Source organism: Gopherus evgoodei, chromosome 2 (genome assembly GCF_007399415.2).
Source record: "Gopherus evgoodei ecotype Sinaloan lineage chromosome 2, rGopEvg1_v1.p, whole genome shotgun sequence".
Lineage (NCBI taxonomy): Eukaryota > Metazoa > Chordata > Testudines > Testudinidae > Gopherus > Gopherus evgoodei.
In genome coordinates this window covers 122,658,434-122,675,203 of record NC_044323.1, presented here as the reverse complement: position 1 = coordinate 122,675,203, position 16,770 = coordinate 122,658,434, and the positions used below count along the sequence as shown (strand labels likewise).

The following is a 16,770-nucleotide window of genomic DNA, read 5'->3' as shown; positions in this document are numbered from 1 at the left end:
ATCATGAGCTAATTCAGTTCAAACTGATGGAAGGATAAACAGAAATAGATCTGGGACTAGGATTTTTGATTTCAAAAGGGCTAACTTTAAAAAATTAAGGAAATTAATTAGGGAAGTGGATTGGACTGAAGAAAAATTCATAGGCAGGAGTTGTAGACCAAGATGGATGAGCAAGCATCTCAAAGAGGTTATTAAGAAAAAGCAGAAAGCCTACAAGGAGTGGAAGATGGGAGTGATCAGCAAGGAAAGCTACCTTATTGAGGTCAGAACATGTAGGGATCAAGTGAGAAAGGCCAAAAGCCATGTAGAGTTGGATCTTGCAAAGGGAATTAAAACCAACAGTAAACGGTTCTATAGCCATATAAATAAGAAGAAAACAAAGAAAGAAAAAGTGGAACTGCTAAACATGCAGGATGGAGCATAGGTTAAGGATAACCTAGGCATAGCCCAATATCTAAACAAATAATTTGCCTCAGTCTTTAATGAGGCTAATGAGGTGCTTAGGGATAATGGTAGGATGACAAATGGGAATGAGGATATGGAGGTAGTTATTACCACATCCGAGGTAGAAGCCAAACTTGAGCAGCTTAATGGGACTAAATCGGGGGGGCCCAGACAATCTTCATCCAAGAATATTAAAGGAACTGGCACATGAAATTGGAAGCCCATTAGCAAGAATTTTTAATGAATCTGTAAACTTAGGTGTTGTACCGTATGACTGGAGAATTGCTAACAAGAAAGGGGGAAAAAGTGATCTGGACGACTACAGGCCTGTTAGTTTGATATCTGTAGTATGCAAGGTCTTGAAAAGATTTTGAAAGAGAGAGTAGTTAAGGACATTGAGGTCAATGGTAATTGGGACAAAATACAACATGGTTTTACAAAAGCCTTCCTCTGCAGCATGGGGCGTGGGTCATTTGCTGGAAGATTGTCTGCATCCTGAAATCTTTAAACCATGATTTGAGGACTTCAGTGGCTCAGACACAGGTTTGATACAGGAGTGGGTGGGTCAGATTCTGTGGCCTGTGTTGTGCAGGAGGTCACACTAGATGATCATAATAGTCCCTTCTGACCTTAAAGTCTATGATTCTATGATATCATTAAAAACATTTTTCTCTCAGTCTCCCTAGGATTCATGTTTTACTTGTTAACTGTGTCACTACTGCAGAAAATTTGTGATATCTTTCTCTGAGAAATTATATTCCCTCAAGTAGAAAACAAATTTTACCCTCCATGGTATTGTATCTTTTTATTGTTTAAACAATTAAATAATATTATGTTTTAATAAAACGTCGATGAATTTAAAATTTCTCTTGTGTCATTCCTGCTGTAACAGGAGTCACCTGCAGTAACCAAAGGAAAGTGATTCTTAATTTAATGACAGATAAACAATATGTCATTTAGTGAAGTTGTTTTCAAATATAATGTATTCGTGTTTATTTCCTATGTACAAATATTATTTTCAATGTAGCAGGTATTCAAATATTTCATGGATTATAGCCCTAATTAATATTCTAATAGAGGTCTCCTAATCAATATTCTTATTACAGTACTTCTTAGAAATGTAAATCAGCAATCTAGTACACACTACAGTACAGTAACCAATAAGTCAGGAGTCGGCAACCTTTCAGAAGTGGTGTGCCAACTCTTCATTTATTCACTCCAATTTCAGGTTTCGCGTGCTGGTAATACATTTTAACGTTTTTAGAAAGTCTCTCTCTATAAGTCTATATTATATAACTAAACTATTGTAAGTAAAGTAAACAAGGTTTTCAAAATGTTTAAAAAGCGTCATTTAAAATTAAATTAAAATACTGATCTTACACTGCCAGCCTGCTCAGCTCGCTGCTGGCCTGGGGTTCTGTTCACCTAGGCCAGCAGCGGGCTGAGCAGGGCCTGAGGCTGGGACCCCAGACCTGGGGGATGGGTTCAAGGGTCACGGCAGAGGGCTGGGAGAGGGGGTTCAGGGCAGAAGACTGGGATGGGGGGGTTCAGGGATCAGGGAAGAGGGCTGGGGGGGTGTGGTGGGTGTAGGACAGAAGGCTGGATGTGGGGGGAATCAAGGGTCAGGGCAGAGGGCTGGGGGTGTGTGAGGGGTGCAGGGCAGAAAGCTGGGTGTGGGGGGGTTCAATGGTCAGGGCAGAGGGCTGGTGGTGTGGGGAGGTGCAGGGCAGAAGGCTGAGTGTGGGGGGGTCAGGGCAGAGGGTTGGGTTTGTGGGGGGGGTTCAGGGCAGGGGGATGGGGATGTGGGAGTGCAGGGCAGAAGGCTGTGTGTGTGTTGGGGTTGGGGGGTTGAGGGCACAAGGCTGAGTGTGTGGGGGGGTTCAAGGTTCAGGGCAGAGGGCTGGGGGTATGGGGGGTGCAGGGCAGAAGGCTGAGTGTGTGTGGGGGGTCAGGACAGAGGGCTGGAAGGGAGTGGCTCATGGCAGGGGGCTGGAAGGGATATACCCTGTTCCACCCCCTTCCCCAAGGCCCCATCCCTACCTCTCTCAGTCTCCTCTGCGGAGCTTTGTACACGCTGCCACTCTTCCCTCTCCCCCTTGCACGGGCCATCAGCTGATTGGTTCAGGGAAGGAGAGGGGGCAGGGCAGGAAAGCACCTCGCTGGGAGAAGAAGCGGGGGAGGGGGAAGCTTGGCTGCCGCAGAACCAAGCTTCTGCCTCCTGCCCCCACAGAGGAGAACGGTGGGCAGGGGGGCTGAATGGGGCTGGGGTCCGGGACCGCGGCAGGCAGCTGCATGCAGCTCAAAATCGGCCAACACCTGCAGTAAGTAAAGAAACAAAAAAGCACTTCAAAACAAATACTTCTCCCCCTCCCCCCCGAGAAAACTTTATGGTAATTGATGTTTGCAATATTTTTGAGAGTGTTCTAAGGCATTTTTGGCACCCCTGTACATTTTCATCCAAAACATATTAAATGTATAAATAGGCTGGACGTTAAAGTGTTCCACCTAAAATGTGATGAAATATTTTATATATTCCCTATTCTGGTCTGCAGGCAAAATTCCACATTCACAAAACAATCTCTAAACCTGTGTGTAGAGATCAAGCTTGTCTTGGGCTGAGAGTAGGAAGGCCCCAGCTAAAGTCCTCCTACTTTACATTCTCTACCCAGCAGTTTTCATATTGAGCCCCTGATCTTACTCCCATTTAAATTAATGGCAAAATGCACATTGACTTCATTGGTACAAAATCAGTCATTGGATCATCTGAGGCAGAAAAGTGACTTCATCTTCTGACCTGCACAGTCGCCGACTGTGGCATTTTCTCTTAGAGAAAAAATGTAAAGATTACTATACTGGGACAAACAGTGAAGCCCACAATACATTCTTGCATCCCTCAAAAGGAATGGGCATTGGCAGCACTGTGCAATATTACAGTAGGATCCTGTGAGAAACCAGGCATAGCACAGGTTCTTAATGCAAAGTGGATATCCACTGCTAGATGCCAGGCCTTCATATGGCGGTGATGGTGAACATAGAATGGCCATACTGGATCAGACCATTGGTTCATTTCACCCAGTATCCTGTCTTCCAACTGTGGCCAGTGTCAGCTATATCAGTGAATGAAGAGAATAGGACAATTTATCAAATTATCCATCCCCTGTCATCTAGTCCCAGATTCTAGCAGTCAGAGATTTAGGGTTACTCATAGTATGGGGTTATGTCTCTGACCATGTTATCTAATAACCATTGATAGACTTGTCCCCAGTGAACTTATCTAAATCTTTTTTAAACCCAGTTATACTTTTGGCCTTCACAACATTCCCTGGCAATGAGTTCCACAGGCTGTCTGTGAACTGTGTGAAGAAGTATTTCCTTTTGTTTGCTTTAAACCTGCTGCCTATTAATTTAATTGGATGATCCTTGTTTCATGTGTTATCTGATAGGGCAAATAACACTTTGTTTGTATTTTGTTGGTAATTAGACTAGCAGTACTCAGGCTTCCGACCCTTCTTGTCCTTGGTCTCTGATCAGTTGCAGTTTCCTTGGTTAGACTAAAAATTCGGTGAGATGTATGAAAACTGATAAATGGTGAGCATGAATGCTAAGGATACTTGTTTACAGCAGCATAGCACAGGTTTCATGTAATGCTATTTATGCCTTTCGAGAGAGGTTATTTAGACATGGCATACCATTCATGTATGGTCCTTCACTACTGCTAAGGCAGATTTCTTGCAATGGCCACTGACTGGAGGACCACTGGGGTAGCAGATCAATGCTGTTCGCATCTAGCTGGTGTTGGTCCTGCTTTGAGCAGGGGATTGGATTAGATGACCTCCTGAGGTCTCTTCCAACCCTAATCTTCTATGATTCTATAATTCTATCTCTACATACACTACTGCATCCCACATATTAATACTCTGAAGCAATATTCTTATGCACCATGATCAAGCTATATGAATAGTGTATGTGATGTGTTGCTGGGGTCCAGGACATGAGATGGAACACCAGATACAGCACACTCCTGTGTTGCTGATGATGAGAAGTTGATGAAGATCACTTCTGTATGCAGTGATCTACGACCAGGGAGTACATGGAACTAACGTCATCACCACAATATAGTAAATGGCTTAAGATAAAGATGATATGATACAAGTGTTTCTTAGTTTTTATTGACACATACTGTGGAATAATAATAGTTAAAAGCACTGTTCATATTACTAAGATATCAGCATCTTCATGTTCTGAATCGTCCTGCATCTCAGACCCATGGTTGTCTGGATCATCCCCCACACCATGGAAACTGGTTAGTTTGCCACGTGTCTATGATGATGAACAAGGAGGAAAGGTTATGTTACTGTGCAGACATCTGTAGAAGCCAAGAGTGAGAGAAGGCCTGTATTTGTCTTAATAGATCATAGTGATGGTCAAGTCTGGCAATATACTACTACTTCCTTAATCTACTATACTGGATGTCATGAGCCAGACACATTATTACATATTTTTCCAGCCTCAAGGAAAACAGAATATCCTTTTGTTGCTTTCAGAGGATGACAGGTTGCTTAAACACATCCTCAATCCTAAATGTGAGGATTAGATACCCTTTCCCTTGTTAAGACTGGAGATGATCAGCAAGAGTGGCAAAGAGTTAGGTTCATTGGTGTGGTCCTTTGCTAATGCTATGCCATGCAGAATTCTTAGTAATTTGATTGGTAGAATCAGCCTGACTAGGTTTGTTTCAGTTTGTGAGCAGACTGCTGACTGACTGAACAATTTAGTAGAGTAGTTGGCATTCCACTTCTAATGACCTAGATTCTTTTTGTTTAAAGACCTGATTAATTTTGTTCACTGTTCACTTCATATACACTTTCAGGCTTTGTCCAAGTTATATCTTCCTATGGACAATCTTCAGTTTGTACTAGCCGATGGCTAATGTGTGAGGAGAGAAGAACCTAATGTTTCATACTCACTGCTGAAACTTCTGCCTTCCAGGTCTTCATGAACAAGTATTGCCAGATTCCATCATTACTAATTGAAAGGACTAAGACAGATATGCTCCTGTGGTACATATTATCTGGATGTCTGTTGGCCATTTACTGAGGGGTTAGGGGCTATGCTGCCATAGCAAGGACAGGATGATTGTTTATATGTACAAATTCATCATGGAATATTGAGTATTATGGATCAGCCAGTCACATCCTTGGGTATTTTGTAGCTGCCTATTAATCCATAATCAGATGTTGTTACAGTCTATCTGTTAGTAACTCCTTTGTGGAAACAGCATGAAAAGCTGGAATGTTGCCTATTGCCAAACATGATTAAACATTGTGCAGGCACCACATATCTCTTGGCAAGAGCATCAGTTTTGAAACTACCAACATATACGGCAATATTTTCAATAATGAGGCAGAAAAGAAGGAAGCATTCAATTAATATTTCTGTTCTGTATTTGAAAAAAGTATCTGAAGATGACAAAGTATTTTCTAGTCCATTAGTACCTGAGGAAGATGTTAGATAACATCTACTAGGGATAAAAAAGCTTAAATCAGCAGGTCTGGATAACTTGCACTCAGGGCTCCAAAAAGAACTGACTGAGGTGTTAATTTGTAATAAATCTTGGAATAAGGGAGAAATTCCAGAAGAATGGAAGTGAGCTAATCTTTAGCCAATATTCAAAAATAGCCCACAGAATAACTGTAGTCTGTTCAGCCTGACATCAGTCCTGAGCAAAATAATGGAAAAGCTGTTATGAGATTCAGCTGATAAAGAATAAAGGAGAGAAATGCAATTAATGCCAATCAGCATGGTTTTATGGAAAATCCAGTCTCATCAAACAAATTCTGATTTCATTTTTTGATGAGATCACAAGTTCGGTTGCTAAAGGTAATTACATAGATGTAATATACAGAGACTTTCATATGGTGTTAGACTTAGTACAGCATGACATTCTGTTTTTTTTTTAAAGTACCATATAATATCAATAAAGCACATGTTAAATTGATTAAAAACTGACTGACAGATCTCACAAAGCAATTGTCAAAAGGGAATCTTCATTGAAAGGAGGTGTTTCTAATGGCATTCATCAATGATCTTGAAGTAAATATAAAATCTTTGCTGATAAAATTTGTGGACACAAAGACTCATGGAGTAATACTTGATTATAAGAACAGGACAGTCAGACAGAAGGATCTGGATTGTTCAGTAAGCTCATCCCATTCAAAAAATATGTGTTTTAATTAAGGCTGTCAATTAATCACAGTTAACTTAGCAATTAAGTCAAAACAAACTAATTGTGATTAAAAAATTAATCGTGATTAATTGCAGTTTTGATCACACTGGTAGTACTAATTGTTGTTACCTTTTCTTGAATATTCCATTCTTTTGCAACATCCAAGAAATGCTCTACATGTTTCAACATAATATCTCTCTTCAGTATGCGTTATCGTTAAAGCAAATGACTCCAGTATCCATGCAGCATCAGTCAGATGTGCCGTGATTCCAAGATAACAGTAATTGCTCAAGTATGTCCAATGATCACCAGTCAAAGTAAGCAGTGCATTTTTCCGAATCTCCAACTTTGTAGTCTTTTCATTGTGATATAAGTCATGTATTTGTGATGCAATGGTTCCTTGGGAGGGCAAGGTGTGACTGATTGGAAGATTCAGTTTGAATAACATGTCTTAGTCCTCTGTCATTTACAATGTTGAGTGGTCTGCAGTCCATAGCTATTCACTTTGCAATAGCATTGGTTAAGCTATTGTACATTGTTTGATCCATGGGCTTGTAGCAATCTTAAAAATCTGTAAATATACTCTGTCACAGCTGGCGGGATTCATTTGCTATTGGTAAGTTATCTGTAGCACAAGATCTGGAAGTGAAAGCATATTTAGTGTGTGGATGGTACTTCAGACAAAATAGTTTGATGGTATTGGAACTTAGTCTTGCAATAGCTACACGTAATGGTCTTTTTAGGCAGTGCAATCAAAACTGTGATTAATCGCAACTAATTTTTTTAATCACTTGACAGCCCTAATGATCAAGCTCAGTATTGAAACATGTTAGTTTTTTTTGCCCCCACTATTTCCCTTGGAAGGCTGCTCCAGGACTTCACTTCTCTGATGGTTAGAAACTTTCATCTAACTTCAAGCCTAAACTCCTTGATGGCCAGATTATATCCATTTGTTCTCGTATTACCCTGGCCCTTAACTTAAATAGCACCTCTCTCTCCCTGATGCTTATCCCTCTGACGTATTTATAGAGAGTGATTGTACCTCCCCGCAGCCTTTGTTTTGTTAGGCTAAACAAGTCAAGATCCTTAAGTCTCCTTTTGTAAAGTAGTTTCTCAATTCCTCTGACTCTCCTAGTAGCCCTTCTCTGAATGTGTTCCAGTTTGAAATCACCTTTGTTAAACATGGGACACCAGAATTGCACCCAGTATTCCAGATGAGGTCTTGCCAGTGCCTTGTGCAATGGTAATAACATGTCTCTGTCTCTACTGGAAATACCTTGTCTGTTGCATCCTAGATTTGAATTAGCCTTTTTCACAGCTGCATCACATTGGCAGCTCATAGTCATCAACCAATATACCTAGGTCTTACTCCTCCTCATTAACTTCCAACTGATAAGTCCCCATAACCTTTCACTTTGCACTAGGGCTGTCAATTAAGGATTGAGTCACAGCACGATTAATATATTAATTTTTGTAATGTGTTAATTGCACTCCAGAGGCAATGGGGGCTGGGGCTGGAAACCCAGACCCAGAGTTCAGCGGGGGGGTTGAAGCTCCAGTCCCGGAGCTCCATGGGTGGTGGTGTGAGGACTGGAGCCCTGAGGCCCTCATCTCCAAGGGGGGCTGAAGCCCGGAGTCCTGTGCCCCAAATGGGGCTGGGGAAGTCTGAAGGCCAGAGCACTCCACCCATGTGGGGCTAAAGGTCAGAGTCCCCAGTCCCAGGGCCGGCGCTTCCATTTAGGCGACCACCTAGGGCACCAGGATTTGGGAGGACGGCATTTTGCCACCCTCGGCTGCGGGGGTCCTTCCATGCTCTGGGTCAGCGGCGGCAATTCTGCGGTGGGTTCTTCACTCGCTCCAGGACCCACCGTCGAAGTGCCCTGAAGACCGGGAGCGCGGAAGGACCCCCCCGCAGCAGAATTGCCGCCGACCGGGAGTGTAGAAGGACCCCCGCCTAGAGCACCAAAAACCCTGGCACCGCTCCTGCCCTGCCCTAAGGGGAGCTGAAGCCCTAGGACCCATAAGGCTGAAGTTAAGAGATCACAATTTTTTCTAATGAGGGGATCATGATTTTTTTTTCAAGTCCGAATGGGGTCTCCAGCAAAAAAGTTTGAGACACACTGCTCAAAAGTTTTCATTGTTTTATTTTTGAGTGCTATGTAAAAAAAAAGAAATCTAAATTGCACTGTAGTACTTGTATGAGGTGACTTGAAATACTTTCCTCAGTTTTTTTTTAACAGTGCAAATATTTGTAATAAAAAAGAATATAAAGCACTTTACACTTGGTATTGTGTTTTGTAATTGTAATCAATATATTTGAAAATGTATAAAACATTCAAAATATTTAAAGAAATAGTATTATATTATTGTTTAATAGTGCACTTAAAACTGCAATTAATCGTAACTATTTTTTTAATCTCATAATTAATCATATTTAATTTTTTAATTGCTTAACAGCCTTAGTTTTAATACAGTTGAATATAAAGTTATACATCTAAGAACAATGAATACAGGCCAGAACTACAGAATGGGGAACCATAACCTGGAAAGCAGCATATATAAGAAGAATTTAGGCATCACAGTGGACAAGTCAAGCACAAATTACTATAGGTTTACTATAGGTTTAACTGGGTGAAATTTAATGGTGTGTGACACATAGGAGGTCAAACTAGATAATCTAATGGTCCTTTCTGGCTTTAAAGTTTACTAAACTATGAATATGATTGTTTTCTTGTGAGTCATGGGAAGAGAGATTTACCCTAGCCTCTACAAGTTTCTCTTTCTGATATCCTCCCCCCTTCACCTCTGGAGCTCCGACTTCATTCCATTGGAGGACTTTGTGAATGCAAAGGAAGCCTAATTTTACTTTATTGCTGCCAACTGCTTGTGCTCCCTTCCTTACACACACATACACAACACACACACAAAGAAATGTCAATTATATAGGAATAACCCCATAAAAATAAATTGAATGGAACCAGGATTGAGAATGCATGGGTCTTGCAATCATACTGAAGAGGTCATAGACAGGAGTGTTTACAATTCAGGGGAGCAGTCTGTCTAAAGTGATTGTGCCTATGGCACACTGAAAACAGACTAATTTTGGTTATTTGTATTTATATGTATATATTTACAACCACACTCAACTGCTTTTAAATACCTTAGAAAATATGAATAGACATTTTAGTCTCTTAGCTGAAAGTGAAAATTCCTATTTTATAAAGCAGTAAAAATAAAATTTCACACTCACCACTGATGTATTTTAGTCTAAATAGCATAATTACTGAAGTTGATCTCTATTTTGAATTTATGATGTCTAGATGCCTTATCTAATACTATAGCCACAGTCAGTTTTCATACTGTGGCTGAGTTAAAAGAATCCATCAATTTCCATTCCTTTTCAAATACATGTATAATATTGCCAGCACTCAGAATAAGGAAGGAATATTATTGCATTTTCACAGTTGTGTTCAACTGATAGTCAGTGATAACAGTGCCCCTGTTGGGTTCTGTTCCTTCCCACAAAGAATGGGAAGAATCAACTGTCTGTGGAGCACCATTATCTCTTCTCTCAAAATTGACTGAGGTCCCCTCTCTGTGTGAGGAGGAAGTAGGCTGTTGATGGATCAGGAATATACATAGTATTTCCCCACTAATTTCATCCTGGGGTTATATTATCTTCTGAGAGGAAACCCTGAACATTATGAAAACCTCCTTATGCAAAGACTCCCTTGGGGACATGAACAGTTAGGGGAAGCCATACTTACTGGAAGCCACAGTGACTGGGAGTTGCCTCCATGGGGAATAGAGACAATTTATTGTCCCAGGATCTAGACAGGCTCCATTCTATGGGGCTGGGTGGCTTTGGACAATCCATATTTCCTGATAGAACAACAATTTGTGGAAAATTTGGCAAGGGAAACCACATGAAATATTCCTCCTACTTGACGTCTTTCTGTGAGTTTTTGAAGAGAGGTTCTTCTAGCTCAGCTTCATTAAATGTGGCCATTTAGACATTTCTCTATACATAGGAAATATAGGAATGTTACAGTTCAATTTAAAAGCAGAAAAGTTTATTAAACTGAGACTATCTTTTTTATCTACGTCAAAACACTGCGTAGTATTATGAATCAACAAAGAACTAGCAAATTACTTTTCCATTTGTGGCCATTTTTGACAAATGTATTTACATTGTGTTTTTCATATTTCCATAATCTATCTGGGTTATAGAACACACCAGTTTATTGTTAAAATGTTCCTTTTATTCAATAGCTTTTTGACAATTTGCTTTTGGTCATTCTGAACATACTGTATTATACCTGACATAAGCAATTAATGGCATAGTCTCCAATATTTTTCCCCAAAGCTTCAGAAAATAGATAGTTTCAGGTTCACTTTCAGAGCTGTTCAGCTGACATTCCAGGAAGAACTATAAAGGAAAATTTTATGCTATAAAGTGAAAAATGACTTGATACACATCATAAATACCTTCATAAGTAAGAAGAAATGAAAAAGCAGAAATTAATTATCAACATTCCACAAAATATTTATTTAATATTCAAGTGTTATAATTGATCAGAGTAATTTTTTTGCAGGAAAGAGTCCTGTGGCACTTTATACACTAACAGACATGTTGGAGCATGAGCTTTTGTGGGTGAATACCCACTTCGTCGGATGCAGGCAAGAATTTTTTTTTAAATTCTTTCAAAGTATCGTGAATATGTTTTACATGAAGTATCATTCACAATCCACTCTAAGAATGTGGACAATCTCACAAGCATTTGAAATAATTTTTAAAAAATTCTGGGTACAAGAAGTCAGTGTGAATTTAAAAGTTTTTTCCCCCCTTTTTGAGTTAGTACTGGATAAAACACTAAAATCTGATATTTCTTTAGTGTCAGATAGCAAAGAATTGTTAAATTTATTAGTAGATTTTTGCTTCTGAGCAAAATAGCCAAGCACTTCAAAAACATTTATCATTTTTTTATTCATGTTTGCCTTTCCTAAAATGTCCAGAACTGTTTCCTCCATCAAGAAACATTTTATAAACTAGCTTGGAAGTCTTTATATTTAACAAATACAATTACCTGTTCAAAAGTAAAAAATTTAAGAAAGTTTGGGACTATAAAGCAGAGCCAGTTCCTTAAATCTTTTTATATTTAAAGTAGAAGACTTTATTTTCCATTCAATCTATGCATTTTTTACCTCAGTTTTCTAGGAACCCTGTTTAAACCCTTATTATTTATATAAAAGTGCTTCCTGTATTTTGTTATGAATTGTTTTTCTCTGAATCAGTGAGTGCTTTACCACCATCTGTGCTGAACTGAAAATATTGTAGTAGCTTAGGTTGACATTATGTTTTCTAGTACAATTTAATATTCCAGTACTGCAGCAAAATTGCTTCCTAACTCTCCAGTTTCAGAAAATAAATCTACATTTTAGCATTTCTGTATAGCTTTTAGTACTTTAACCTTCATCCTTTGATTTCATTGAAGTATATGCATTCTCCTTTTGTTTACAGGAAACATATTTCATACCTAACATTGTCAACCTTTTATGACTTTCCATAATAGCCGCTTTTTAATTAAGGGTCTTACATGTAACACATATGTCTGCCATATTTTTGCCTTTCTGAACCCTTTTAAATTATACAAATTCTATTTTCATTAACTATTTAAACCAAAACATAACAGATTATGTAGAATGAGACATAACCACACAGCTCCATGCTCACGTAATTTTCTCAGATTTATTGCCTGTGGGTGCTAGGATTTACACATATGGTCTCACAAATTGGAAATTGCTTTTCCACATTGTCCATTATATTTATAGAGGGGTTCATAATTACCAAAGAATTTTTTTCAAAGTCCTTCAGATTTGGTCCAATCTTATTTATTATATGCTTGCTTTTTATTTTTGCAATGCATATGCATCAGTTTCTCTACTCAACATTAAAATTAATTTGCTATGTGTCAGCCTAGTCACATAGCAGCCTTGTGAATCTTATCTTTATATGTTCCCATTTCTCTTTAAATTGAATTAGGCAAAACTGGTCTTCACATACAAAGACACAGAGAGAGAGAGATTACAAGGTGGTATGGCATAATTTTTTTAACTGGCATGAGTTTAGGATAGGTGCATTATTAATGAGTGGCAAAGCCATGATTGAATTATACCAATCAAACAAAATGAGTGATACAAATATTCTTTGGGACACTATTATTATTATTATTTTATTATATTACTATAGCACCGACATGCCTTAGTCAAGGACCAACACCCTGCTGTGCTAGACACTGTAGAAACACAGAAGAGAAAGACAGTCCCAAAGAGCTTACAATCTTCATATAACACAAGAGGCAATGGATGGACACAGACAGACAGATGGATAGAGACAGAAAGGGATACAAGGAACAAGGGACAATAATAATCAGTATAATAGGCAGTAGTATCAATGCACCAGCAACCTAACTATTCTCAAGTTCTTTGTCGGCATCACACCACAGGATATTTCCTCCAAAGAATGAGGGGCAGCATGGGAGAAAGCACAAAGGAGCATTTTAAAAAATTTAACAAGTGGGCAGTGGAGGCTGGCATCCTGGGCCAATTGGAAGCAGGAGTTAACATTTTAATTTGAGAGATAAGTAGGGTGGGTATAGCCTATGTAGAACCTTGAAAGTGAAGACAAGCAACTTACATTTGATGGGATAAGGAAAGGAGACCCAATGGAGGGATGGAAAGAGGAGTAACATTATCAAAGTGACAGACCAGGAGACCAATCTTTGTAGCATCATTCTGAATGGATATGAATGACAAAAGATTTCATTTGTCAAGGCCAGAGAAAATGATATTGCAGTAATTGAGATTTGAGATGATGAGAGCCTAGATGAGTTTTAGCTGTGTGAATGGATAAGAAAGACCTTATTTTAAATACGTTATGCAGAAATAATATGCAAGATTTAGACATAGCCTGGATGTGAGGACCTAGAGAGAGATCTGAGCTGAAGATGACACCCAGGTTATGGGCCTAAGTGGAAGGATGGTGGTGTTGTCCACAGTAATTAAGAAAGGAGGTAGTGAGGAGAGTTTTCTAGGGGAAGATTAAGAACTCTCTTTTAGCCATGTTGAACTTGAACTGAAGGCTAGATATCCACAAGGAGATGTCAAAGAGACTGGCCAAGTCTATAGTTTGGATAGAAGGAGATAGATCTGATAGAGAAGTAGATCTGTGAGTCACCAACATAGTGATGATAGTTCAATTTGTGTTTGCAAATGAGATTACCCAGAGAAGAGGTATAGAGGGAGAAAAGGAGGAGACCAAGGCAAGAGCCCTGTGGAACCCCTAGAGAAAGTTGGAGGGGGGTCTCAAGAAGATCCTCCAAATGACATATTGAAGCAGTGATTAGGGAGTTGGAGGACAAGCAGGAAGAGGCAGAATCATGGAAGCCAAGGGAGGACAAGATTTCAAGAAGGACATGGTTGACTGCAACTGACTGCTCAAGAAGGATAAGAATGGTGTACTGGTTCTAAGCTTTGGCTAGGAAGAGATCATTAGAAACTTTGATGAGAGTCATTTCAGTGGAGTGCAAGGAAGATGCCATATTGAAAAGGGTCTAGGATGGAACTGGAGGAGAAGAACTCTAAACAGTGTTTGTAGACCATGCATTCAATTACCTTAGAAATGAAAGGAAGAAGGGAGATGAGGTGGTCATTGAAGAAGCAATTGGGGTCCAGCGGTATATTTTTAAGATGAAAGACACTAAGGCATGCTAGCATTGTTAGGGGTAAAGAGCCAAGGGAACTGAGAGGTTAAGGAGAAGGATGAGGAAGAGGATGAGAGTGGATACAGGTGAGATAAAGAGATAAGATGGCATGTGGTCACTGGGACAAGTGAAAAATCAGACTAAAAACTTTTGCATCTGTGACAAGGGAGGAGGAGAGAGTTGTAGGTGGGGAAGGAGAGGGGAAACAAAGGCAAATCAAGGTATGGGGGGAAATCTTGTTGTATTTTTTCAGTTATCTCCTGGCAGAAAATGGTAAGTTCCTGTGCAGAGAGAGAAGTGGAAGCAGAAAGAGGGGAGAGTTATAAGAGTGAGTCAAAGGTTGCAATAAAGGCAGGTGGGATTGTGAGCATGTGATTCAAATTAGTTGGAGAAATAGAGTTGTTTAGCTAAAGAAGACAGTAGAACTGAAAGAGGAGAGAATGATTTTTTGAAGGAAGAAATCAACCTAGTCACTGGATTTCCAACACAGATGCTCTGCAGTGTGAGAGAAGGATGTGAATTTTGGGGGTGAACCAGGGCAGAGGACTTATAGGACAGACCTTCCAGTGAGAGTGGGGCAAAAGAGTTGTGAGGAGAGAATGAACTGCCAAAGCAATTGAAGAAAGGAAAGAGGGCAGGAAGGATAGGGCAGACAGCAGATGAGAAGTCATCCATAGTGATGGATCGGAAGTCACAGAAAGGCTAATTGACAGGGCATGAACTGGAAGTCTGATGGGTGATGTTGCAAGAAATTAGGTGATAGTTGGAGAGGTAAACCTTGGCAAAAGAAAAATCAGAGAGAGAACAGTACTTGGTGAAGACCAAGTCAAGTGAACAGCTCTTACGGTGAGTAAAAGAGTTAAACAAGGACTGCAGATTGAATGAGATCAGGGAGAGAAAATGTGTGGTTAAGGGGGTCAGATGCATCATCAACATGGAAGTTGAAGTCACTGAGGATGAATCTGGGAGACTGTGGGGAAAGGAAGAGAGAGAGAGAGAGAAGAGTCTGAATCAGAGAAGAAGGCTGATGGGGATAAGTTAAGTGGAGGATGAGTGACAGCACATTCTCATTTTTCAATATGCTGAATTTTTTTAGATTTAAAATAAATAACTCCATGGTAGAAGTTGTTGGGGGAAATGTGAAAGTTTCCAAAGTGGAATAAGTGACATTAGGAGCTTTTATCATTCAAGAAAGCAAAGGGGAAGGGTTTGGTTTATGGTTTCAATGGCAGTTGAGGTTTATGTCATTCTGTGAGAGATGTGTCTACTCCTTCCTTCCCCCTTTGGGAGAGGAGCACAAGTGACTCAGGGCTTGTCTACACTGGCAATGTACAGCACTGCAACTTTCTTGCTCACGGGTGTGAAAAAGTTTCAGCAAGTTTCAGCACTATAAAGTTGAGGTGGTTTTTTCAGAGCACTGGGAGTGCTTTAGCATTGTCACTGTAGACTAGCCCTTAGAGAAGTGGCTGAATACATTCTTACTCGACCAACACTTGCCCACAATTAACTGCCTCACTACGCTTCACCACTATATCCAGTAATGATGGCTAAGCCCATTAGGTGCTAAAATGATCAGCAGTGAGACAATTAATAATGAAAACATTTTAATTAACATCATTAGGTTTCAGAGTTATGCATGTACTAATGAGATTAATAGGAGCAATCTATGGCCATCAGGGTGAGAAACAGGTCTTTTCTTTCAAAGAAACCCTAATATCTGGAGCACAATTACATGAAAATTTAAAATATCCAGAAAGTATGCATCTAACTGTGCAGCTGTATAATCACATTATACTTGGGTCCTGCAGCTGGTATTCAACATGACTTTCCCTGAAGTTTGCATGATACAGTGTAGCTTCTAATTGAGGGCAATCTGTAACTGAGGGTGGCTTTATTATAACTTCACATGAAAGATATATGGCTTGATTCTCCCTCCTTTAAACAAATGTAATTCACTAGTAATTCCAGTAAAGTCAACGGGATTACATTGGGCGGTGGATCTTCTAACCCTGTCCCTGCCTTCTGCCTCTAACTCCCATTGTGTGTTCCTGTTGCTTAGGAAATTGCCATGGGGCTATACTGCACAGAGACCAATGAATCAATATCTCCCAGCCACCCAAAATCCTGTCCTCAGTTTTGCAACAGAAGCAGAACAGTCCTCCTGACAGGGCCCTCCAAGGCTATGGAGATGGGAACAGGATTCAACCCATAGTGAATAACAGAGATATGGAAATTCAACCAAAACAAGACATAGGCAAGGGTTATTTCATTAATGTTTGTAAAAAGCTTTTAAATCTTATAATGGAAATGTATTCATTTATTTATTATTTGAAAAAA

General features: G+C 39.7%; 1 long non-coding RNA gene across 1 annotated transcript in view; it reads left to right on the top strand.

The window, feature by feature from the left end:
- The window catches only part of LOC115646129, a 1,027,118-nt gene that overhangs the window by 998,811 nt on the left and 11,537 nt on the right, over positions 1-16,770 (top strand). The window contains exon 2 of the long non-coding RNA XR_003998949.1: positions 14,614-14,619. This is a non-coding gene — a long non-coding RNA (uncharacterized LOC115646129). The remainder of the gene's footprint in view (positions 1-14,613; positions 14,620-16,770) is intronic.